The sequence below is a fragment of the Callionymus lyra genome, chromosome 8 (assembly GCF_982586985.1).
Source record: "Callionymus lyra chromosome 8, fCalLyr1.hap1.1, whole genome shotgun sequence".
Taxonomy (NCBI): Eukaryota; Metazoa; Chordata; class Actinopteri; order Syngnathiformes; family Callionymidae; genus Callionymus; species Callionymus lyra.
Window position 1 is genome coordinate 28,956,769 of NC_141825.1, and position 10,238 is coordinate 28,967,006.

Below are 10,238 nucleotides of genomic sequence, written 5' to 3' on the forward strand. Positions count from 1 at the left end.
TGATATTACCTGACGATACGATACAATGCAATACACTGATATTTCCTGACGATACGATACAATGCGATACACTGAACTTACCTGACGATACAATGCAATACACTAATATTACCTGACGATACGATACGATACACTGATATTACCTGACGATACGATACAATGCGATACACTAATATTACCTGACGATACGATACAATGCGATACACTGGTATTACCTGACGATACAATACAATGCAATACACTGATATTACCTGACAATACGATATAATGCAATACACTGAAATTACCTGACGATACGATACGATGCAATACACTGATATTACCTGACGATACGATGCGATACTCTGAATTTACCTGACAATACGATACAATGTGATACACTGAAATTACCTGATGATACGATACGATGCAATACACTGATATTACCTGACGATACGATGCGATACTCTGAATTTACCTGACAATACGATACAATGCGATACACTGAAATTACCTGATGATACGATACGATGCAATACACTGATATTACCTGACGATACGATGCGATACTCTGAATTTACCTGACAATACGATACAATGCGATACACTGAAATTACCTGACGATACAATACAATGCGATATGATCAAATTACCCGACGATACAATACAATGCGATAAACTAAAATTATGCGATGCGATACACTTAAATTACTTTACGATACAATGTGATACACTGATATTACCTGACAATACAATACAATGCGATACACTAAAATTATGCGATGCGATACACTGAAATCACCTGACGATACTTTGTGATACAAATCACTACTCTTCAAGATACGATTCAAAATGATTTACTTACAATATGACTTAATTATAGGAGAGTTGGTTTGATATGTGATCATTTGATTCAGTTAAGATTCAAGAATGTAAGTCTAGTCATATTTCTTATCTAAATTAAAATCACTGATTTCCTTCATAACAGTTTGTCTCCACTGTTCACTCGATTGTTGTTTTAAATAGAGCAAAACAATATAATATACAAAGACTTACATCATTCACTGTGTTCAGGCAGAACATTTATTCACAGTAACAATGAATTCTATCAGATGAATAAGAATCAAGAAAACCTTTTGAACAAAAAAACCTCAAACACAAATAAACAACAAATAAACACTCGTTTTCCCAACACTTACTTCACGACATGATCAATTTGGATGTGACTTAAGGTCAAGTTTTTCTTGAGGAATATTAACTGATTCATCCGAGGGAGAAGAGCAGTCGCAGAAGTGTTTGAATGTTTAAATCTGTTAACCAGCAGATTAAATCTGATCAACCTTAATCTAAGGATGCAGCCGCATCTTAAATTACATTTGTATCGATAACAATCAGTCAATCTCCACATCCCTAATATACTATATATATATTTATACAGTATATATATATAATCCTCATTGAAATGGTTCCATTAAATGATCCACCACAACTCACACTTCCTCTAATCCGGCGCCTCTCTCTCCAGAGTTTTGGGATTTATTCTTGGTATCTCAAAGTATTCCATACAAGCTCAGATAAATGACTCTCTCTGCTCAACAAGATGTTTCATGGATGCCATGCTACTCCAAATGTCAATTCCTCAGCAGTGCTGTGCAGGTTTCATCTCTTTGGTTCTCGTCGGTCGCGCTCCGTAAGCATCGGTGTACGAGCATGAAAAGGCGGACAAAACCGAGTGAGGCGTTTATTGATCCTCTAGCTCTGGGCTAGCATCACAGTTTGCGGCACAAACAAAGAGACGACGGAGCTGCCCAGAGAGTTGCAACAAACATCTGCCCGAGACGCTCTTGTACACAAACCAAGACGGAATTTCATCTTAAATCATGTAAACAAGTGACAAAATGTATCCATTTCAGGGGAGTCTGTTCACTTCTCACTCTGTCACTCTCTGTGTGAAAGAAGCCGTCATGGAACGTCCTCCAGCTATTTGGGAACATTTCCTATGAAGGCTCGACGAGTTCTTCCGTTTGACTTTCATGAAGCGAGGAAGGAATGTTTGGGTATCATGGGCCTGTAGGTGCCTCAGCATGAGCTGTGCTGAGTGAGGTGTGTTTGCTGCCCGAGGCCCGTCACACCTTGAGTTCCCAGCATCGACCTGACAGCACGACTCCAGCGCTTTTGTCGTCTCTTGTCCTGAGATGGACAAACTGATCCTTCCATTCATTTGCTTCAGAGATACAAGACTTCTTCTCCCAATAATCCTGGTCAGAACGTGTCCTGAGGTCTCCAAACACCTGGAACTGCTCATCAATCTGTGATCTCGTCCATCAGTTGACACTTACCCGGCAGTGGTCAGTGGTCGACTGGCTACGATCATGAGTCGATATGAAATATGCAACACTAATGGACTCAGGGACTCATTCACTCCTCGTGCTATTAGACCTTTTAACTCTCAGTTTGAGGGCAGGAGTGAAAGGATGATCTTTATCTATGTTAATCTTTGTGTTATTTCCTTTGATCTGTGTTCTTTATATTTGCACTTTGTTATCTCTTTGCACGATGTTCTTTTGTTTGCACAATGTTCTTTTGTTTGCACGATAATCTTTTGTTTGCACGATGTTCTTTTGTTTGCACGATAATCTTTTGTTTGCAGGATGTTCTTTTGTTTGCAGGATGTTCTTTTGTTTGCTGTGAACTGGAAACACATTTTCCAGAAGGAGCTCTCCGGAGGGATTCATAAAGTAAATCTAATCTAATCATTTATACTTGGATCATCGACACTCTGCATCAAACGCTCTTCTAGTGTCTGATAAGATTCCGACATCACTTTAGCTCAAGTCACTCCTGCTCGTCACTGAAACCAATCAGGCCTTGGATGGAGCTCAGACGTCTTGGCGTCCGTTTAATAAATGTGGCAGATTTGTTGATTATCTTTGAGACACATGTTCGTGGGATACGAGCAGGTTTTCTGTCCATCCATCCATCCATCCATCCATCTATCATCTATCAATCCATCCAGCCATCCGTCCATCCATCCATCCATCCATCCATCCATCCATCCATCCATCCATCCATCCATCCATCCATCCATCCATCCATCCATCCATCCATCCATCCATCCATCCATCCATCCATCCATCCATCCATCCATCCATCCATCCATCCATCCATCCATCCATCCATCCATCAATCCATCTATCATCTATCAATCCATCCATCCATCCTTCCATCCATCCATCCATCCATCCATCCATCCATCCATCCATCCATCCATCCATCCATCCATCCATCCATCCATCCATCCATCCATCCATCCATCCATCCATCCCTCCATCCATCCATCTATCTATCATCTATCCATCCATCCATCCATCCATCCATCCATCCATCCATCCATCCATCCATCCATCCATCCATCCATCCATCCATCCATCCATCCATCCATCCATCCATCCATCCACCCATCCATCCATCCATCCATCCATCCATCCATCCATCCATCCATCCATCCATCCATCCATCTATCAATCCATCCATCCATCCATCCATCCATCCATCCATCCATCCATCCATCCATCCATCCATCCATCCATCCATCCATCCATCCATCCATCCATCCATCCATCCATCCATCCATCCATCCATCCATCCATCCATCCATCCATCCATCCATCCATCCATCCATCCATCCATCCATCCATCCATCCATCCATCCATCCATCCATCCATCCATCCATCCATCCATCCATCCATCCATCCATCCATCCATCCATCCATCCATCCATCCATCGGTCCATCGGTCCTGGAACAGAAACATTTCCACAATAAATGCTATAAAAGAATCCGAACATTATGTTGGTTTGTTCCGCACAACTGTGTCTTGTAAAACACAAACTTGTGTGTTTTGTTTCATGGACCAACATCTTCCCGTCTATGGAGGAGAAAGAAGGAGGTGGATTTGTTGAAGGCAACAACACTATCTGGCACCAGCAGCCGTGCACTGTGCACTCCAGCTTAGTCAAATCCACGCACAGAGCCTCTCGGTCGAGGTAATGAGCGCCATGATTGAATGTTTAAGAACTAATTAAATGATCTTTTTTTAACATGCTGCCACTTCTGTTCCAGTACTTCTGGATCCAGGAGTTAGAGTTTCTGAAGAGGACTCTTGAACTTTGGTCACAGAACTTTGCATCTGTTCGTGGAACACGAGGAACACCATGTGATCATCGGTGTAAAAATACTTTTTACAAAATTAAGTTCAAGTAAAATGTCAGACTTGAAGATGCTAGTTTCACGTTAATGCAACGACCTTCACCAGAGTTGAACCCTGACTGTGACCTTCCATATGTGGTCAACAAACCTTTGAACGTTGATGCACAAACATCTCTAAACTTAGACTCGACCTTCTAAGGGACAATCATACGTAGTTAGATGTTTAGCAGGTTAACCATGAAGGTCAACATTTGAAATGAAGATCTCATCACACTTTTTGTGTTTAAAAAATAACGTGTCATTGGATTCTCTTGTTCTTCTCTACGACTCTATTGAAGACTCGTGTTGACGTTTGTGTTTCTTCAACACTATTATGAACTTTAGCGACACTTTTAAACCAATTTAAAGATCAGTTTCATGTTCATAGTTTTGTTCGCTTGATTATTTTTTTTTACTTTATTTAATTTAAAGTTGATTTTACCAGAAAAACTTGTTGTATTTATTTGAAGTTGGTGTTTAAAAGCTTGAACCTGTTGACGGTCGTAGAAGAGAAGCTGCATGTTAGGTCAGGTTAGGTAGAACTTTATTGGCTTTAAAAGATGAACATTCAGGCTACAGTTTTATTATAACATTATTATTATTATTATATTTTTATTAAACTATGATGGTAAAACTCATGGATTATCAAAATAATGTTCCAGACCACCAGAGTCCACCCATGAGGTTGTTGCAGGTGGATTCTTCCCAACAGACCTTCTCTCAGGATCTGCTCGTCGTTGGACAAGAAGGTCCTTCAAACGCACAAGATTGTCACGTCGATGTTCGGATTCTTCGTTTTCGTCCTCGTCATCGTCCTCAACTTCGTCTTCGTCTTCTTCAACGTCATCGTCTTCGTCCTCGTCATCGTCTTCGTCCTCGTCCTCGTCTTCGAATTCGTCTTCGTCCTCGTCCTCGTCCTCGTCCTCGTCATCTTCTTCTTCTTCGTCTTCGTCTTCGTCCTCGTCCTCGTCATCGTCCTCGTCTTCTTCAACGTCTTCGTCTTCTTCAACGTCATCGTCCTCGTCCTCGTCGTCCTCGTCTTCGTCTTTGTCCTCGTCCTCGTCTTCGTCTTTGTCCTCGTCCTCGTCCTCGTCCTCGTCATCTTCCTCTTCCTTGTCTTCGTCTTCGTCCTCGTCATGTTCTTCTTCTTCGTCCTCGTCATGTTCTTCTTCTTCGTCTTCGTCCTCGTCCTCGTCCTCGTCATCGTCATCATAATCGTTATCGTCTTCGTCTTCATCCTCGTCCTCGTCCTCGTCCTCTTCCTCTTCCTCCTCTTCGTCCTCGTCATCGTCGTCGTCGTCGTCGTCGTCTTCGTCTTCGTCATCGTCATCGTCTTTGTCATCGACTTCGTCTTCGTCCTCTTCTTCGTCTTCGTACTTGTCCTCGTCCTCGTCATCGTCTTCGTCTTCGTCTTCATCTTCGTCTTCGTCTTCGTCTTTGTCTTCGTCTTCGTCTTCTTCAACGTCATCGTCCTCGTCGTCCTCGTCATCGTCTTCGTCATCGTCATCGTCATCGTCATCGTCATCGTCTTCGTCTTCGTCCTCGTCCTCGTCCTCGTCCTCGTCCTCGTCCTCGTCATCGTCCTCTTCCTTGTCTTCGTCTTCGTCCTCGTCCTCGTCCTCGTCTCCGTCGTCCTCGTCATCATATTCGTCTTCGTCATCGTCTTTGTCCTCGTCCTCGTCCTCGTCTTCGTCTTCGTCCTCGTCATCGTCATCATAATCGTTATCGTCTTCGTCTTCATCCTCGTCCTTGTCCTCGTCCTCGTCCTCGTCCTCTTCCTCTTCCTCTTCCTCTTCCTCGTCTTCGTCTTCGTCTTCGTCTTCGTCCTCGTCCTCGTCCTCGTCTTCGTCTTTGTCCTCGTCTTCGTCCTCTTCAACGTCATCGTCCTCGTCCTCGTCCTCGTCCTCGTCGTCGTCGTCGTCTTCGTCTTCGTCATCGTCTTCGTCTTCGTCATCGACATCGTCTTCGTCATCGACATCGTCTTCGTCCTCTTCTTCGTCTTCGTCTTCGTACTTGTCCTCGTCCTCGTCATCGTCATCGTCTTCGTCCTCGTCATCATCATCGTCTTCGTCTTCGTCTTCTTCAACGTCATCGTCTTCGTCTTCGTCATCGTCATCGTCATCGTCATCGTCATCGTCTTCGTCTTCGTCTTCGTCCTCGTCCTCGTCCTCGTCCTCGTCCTCGTCCTCGTCCTCGTCCTCTTCCTCTTCCTTGTCTTCGTCTTCGTCCTCGTCCTCGTCATGTTCTTCTTCTTCGTCCTCGTCATGTTCTTCTTCTTCGTCTTCGTCCTCGTCCTCGTCATCGTCATCATAATCGTTATCGTCTTCGTCTTCATCCTCGTCCTCGTCCTCGTCCTCGTCCTCGTCCTCGTCCTCGTCCTCTTCCTCTTCCTCCTCTTCGTCCTCGTCATCGTCGTCGTCGTCGTCTTCGTCTTCGTCATCGTCATCGTCATCGTCTTTGTCATCGACTTCGTCTTCGTCCTCTTCTTCGTCTTCGTACTTGTCCTCGTCATCGTCTTCGTCTTCATCTTCGTCTTCGTCTTCGTCTTTGTCTTCGTCTTCGTCTTCTTCAACGTCATCGTCCTCGTCGTCCTCGTCATCGTCTTCGTCATCGTCATCGTCATCGTCATCGTCATCGTCATCATAATCGTTATCGTCTTCGTCTTCATCCTCGTCCTTGTCCTCGTCCTCGTCCTCTTCCTCTTCCTCTTCCTCGTCCTCGTCTTCGTCTTCGTCTTCGTCCTCGTCCTCGTCCTCGTCCTCGTCTTTGTCCTCGTCCTCGTCTTCGTCCTCTTCAACGTCATCGTCCTCGTCCTCGTCCTCGTCGTCGTCTTCGTCTTCGTCATCGTCTTCGTCTTCGTCATCGACATCGTCTTCGTCCTCTTCTTCGTCTTCGTCTTCGTCTTCGTACTTGTCCTCGTCCTCGTCATCGTCATCGTCTTCGTCCTCGTCATCATCATCGTCTTCGTCTTCGTCTTCTTCAACGTCATCGTCTTCGTCATCGCCATCGTCATCGTCATCGTCTTCGTCTTCGTCCTCGTCCTCGTCCTCGTCCTCTTCCTCTTCCTTGTCTTCGTCTTCGTCCTCGTCCTCGTCATGTTCTTCTTCTTCGTCCTCGTCATGTTCTTCTTCTTCGTCTTCGTCCTCGTCCTCGTCATCGTCATCATAATCGTTATCGTCTTCGTCTTCATCCTCGTCCTCGTCCTCGTCCTCGTCCTCTTCCTCTTCCTCCTCTTCGTCCTCGTCATCGTCGTCGTCGTCGTCGTCGTCTTCGTCTTCGTCATCGTCATCGTCTTTGTCATCGACTTCGTCTTCGTCCTCTTCTTCGTCTTCGTACTTGTCCTCGTCCTCGTCATCGTCTTCGTCTTCGTCTTCATCTTCGTCTTCGTCTTCGTCTTTGTCTTCGTCTTCGTCTTCTTCAACGTCATCGTCCTCGTCGTCCTCGTCATCGTCTTCGTCATCGTCATCGTCATCGTCATCGTCATCGTCATCGTCATCGTCTTCCTCTTCGTCTTCGTCTTCGTCTTCGTCCTCGTCCTCGTCTTCGTCTTCTTCAACGTCATCGTCCTCGTCGTCCTCGTCGTCCTCATCCTCTTCTTCGTCTTCTTCTTCGTCTTCTTCAACGTCATCGTCCTCGTCGCCCTCGTCCTCGTCGTCCTCGTCATCGTCTTCGTCCTCGTCATCGTCATCGTCTTCGTCTTCGTCTTCGTCTTCGTCTTCGTGTTCGTCTTCGTCCTCGTCATTGTCCTCGTCCTCGTCCTCGTCCTTGTCCTCGTTGACTAGACTGTGAGAAAACAGAAGGTACAAATCTTCTTGGTCGTCATCATCCTCTTCGTCCACGTCTTCTTCAACGTCATCGTCTTCGTCCTCGTCATCGTCATCATCATCGTCTCCATCTTCGTCCTCGTCGTCGTCATCTTCTTCTTCTTCGTCTTCGTCTTCGTCCTCGTCATCGTCCTTGTCTTCTTCAACGTCTTTGTCTTCTTCAACGTCCTCGTCGTCCTCGTCATCGTCTTCGTCTTCGTCCTCGTCATCGTCCTTGTCTTCTTCAACGTCTTTGTCTTCTTCAACGTCCTCGTCGTCCTCGTCATCGTCTTTGTCTTCGTCTTCGTCATCGTCTTCGTCCTCTTCTTCGTCTTCGTACTTGTCCTCGTCATCGTCTTCTTTTTCGTCCTCGTCCTCGTCATCGTCTTCGTCTTCTTCAACGTCATCGTCCTCGTCGTCCTCGTCCATGTCCTCGTCCTCGTCTTCGTCTTCGTCTTCGTCTTCGTCTTCGTCCTCGTCCTCGTCCTCGTCATCGTCATCGTCATCGTCCTCGTCCTCGTCCTCGTCCTCGTCCTCGTCCTCGTCGTCCGCGTCCTCTTCTTCTTCTTCTTCTTCTTCTTCTTCGTCTTCGTGTTCGTCTTCGTCTTCTTCATCGGCATCGGCATCGTCATCGTCATCGTCCTCGTCATCGTCCTGGTCCTCCTCCTCGTCATCGGCATCGGCATCGTCATCGTCTTCGTGTTCGTCTTCGTCTTCGTCCTCGTCATTGTCCTCGTCCTCGTCCTCGTCCTCGTCCTCGTCCTCGTCCTTGTCCTCGTTGACTATACTGTGAGAAAACAGAAGGTACAAATCTTCTTGGTCGTCATCATCCTCTTCGTCCTCGTCTTCTTCAACGTCATCGTCTTCGTCCTCGTCATCGTCTTCGTCTTCGTCTTCGTCTTCGTCCTCGTCCTCGTCATCATCATCGTCTCCGTCTTCGTCTTTGTCCTCTTCTTCGTCTTCGTACTTGTCCTCGTCATCGTCTTCATCTTCGTCCTCGTCCTCGTCCTCGTCTTCGTCCTCGTCCTCGTCATCGTCTTCGTCTTCTTCAACGTCATCGTCCTCGTCGTCCTCGTCCTCGTCTTCGTCTTCGTCTTCGTCTTCGTCCTCGTCCTCGTCCTCGTCCTCGTCCTCGTCCTCGTCCTCGTCGTCCGCGTCCTCTTCTTCTTCTTCTTCTTCTTCTTCTTCGTCTTCGTGTTCGTCTTCGTCTTCTTCATCGGCATCGGCATCGTCATCGTCATCGTCCTCGTCATCGTCCTGGTCCTCCTCCTCGTCATCGGCATCGGCATCGTCATCGTCTTCGTGTTCGTCTTCGTCTTCGTCCTCGTCATTGTCCTCGTCCTCGTCCTCGTCCTCGTCCTCGTCCTTGTCCTCGTTGACTATACTGTGAGAAAACAGAAGGTACAAATCTTCTTGGTCGTCATCATCCTCTTCGTCCTCGTCTTCTTCAACGTCATCGTCTTCGTCCTCGTCATCGTCTTCGTCTTCGTCTTCGTCTTCGTCCTCGTCCTCGTCATCATCATCGTCTCCGTCTTCGTCTTTGTCCTCTTCTTCGTCTTCGTACTTGTCCTCGTCATCGTCTTCATCTTCGTCCTCGTCCTCGTCTTCGTCCTCGTCCTCGTCATCGTCATCGTCTTCGTCTTCTTCAACGTCATCGTCCTCGTCGTCCTCGTCCTCGTCTTCGTCTTCGTCTTCGTCTTCGTCCTCGTCCTCGTCCTCGTCCTCGTCCTCGTCCTCGTCATCGTCATCGTCCTCGTCCTCGTCCTCGTCCTCGTCCTCGTCCTCGTCGTCCGCGTCCTCTTCTTCTTCTTCTTCTTCTTCTTCTTCGTCTTCGTGTTCATCTTCGTCTTCTTCATCGGCATCGTCATCGACATCGTCCTCGTCATCGTCCTCGTCCTCCTCCTCGTCATCGGCATCGGCATCGTCTTCGTCTTCGTCCTTGTCCTCTTCCTCGTCTTCGTCTTCGTCTTCTTCATCCTCATCCTCATCATCGTCTTCGTCTTCGTCTTCGTCTTCGTCTTCGTCTTCGTCTTCGTCTTCGTCTTCGTCTTCGTCTTCGTCCTCGTCCTCGTCATCGTCCTTGTCATCGTCCTCGTCCTCGTCCTTGTCGTCCTCGTCCTCTTCTTCTTCTTCTTCTTCTTCTTCGTCTTCGTCCTCCTCTTCGTCCTCGTCTTCTTCAACGTCATCGTCTTCGTCCTCGTCATCGTC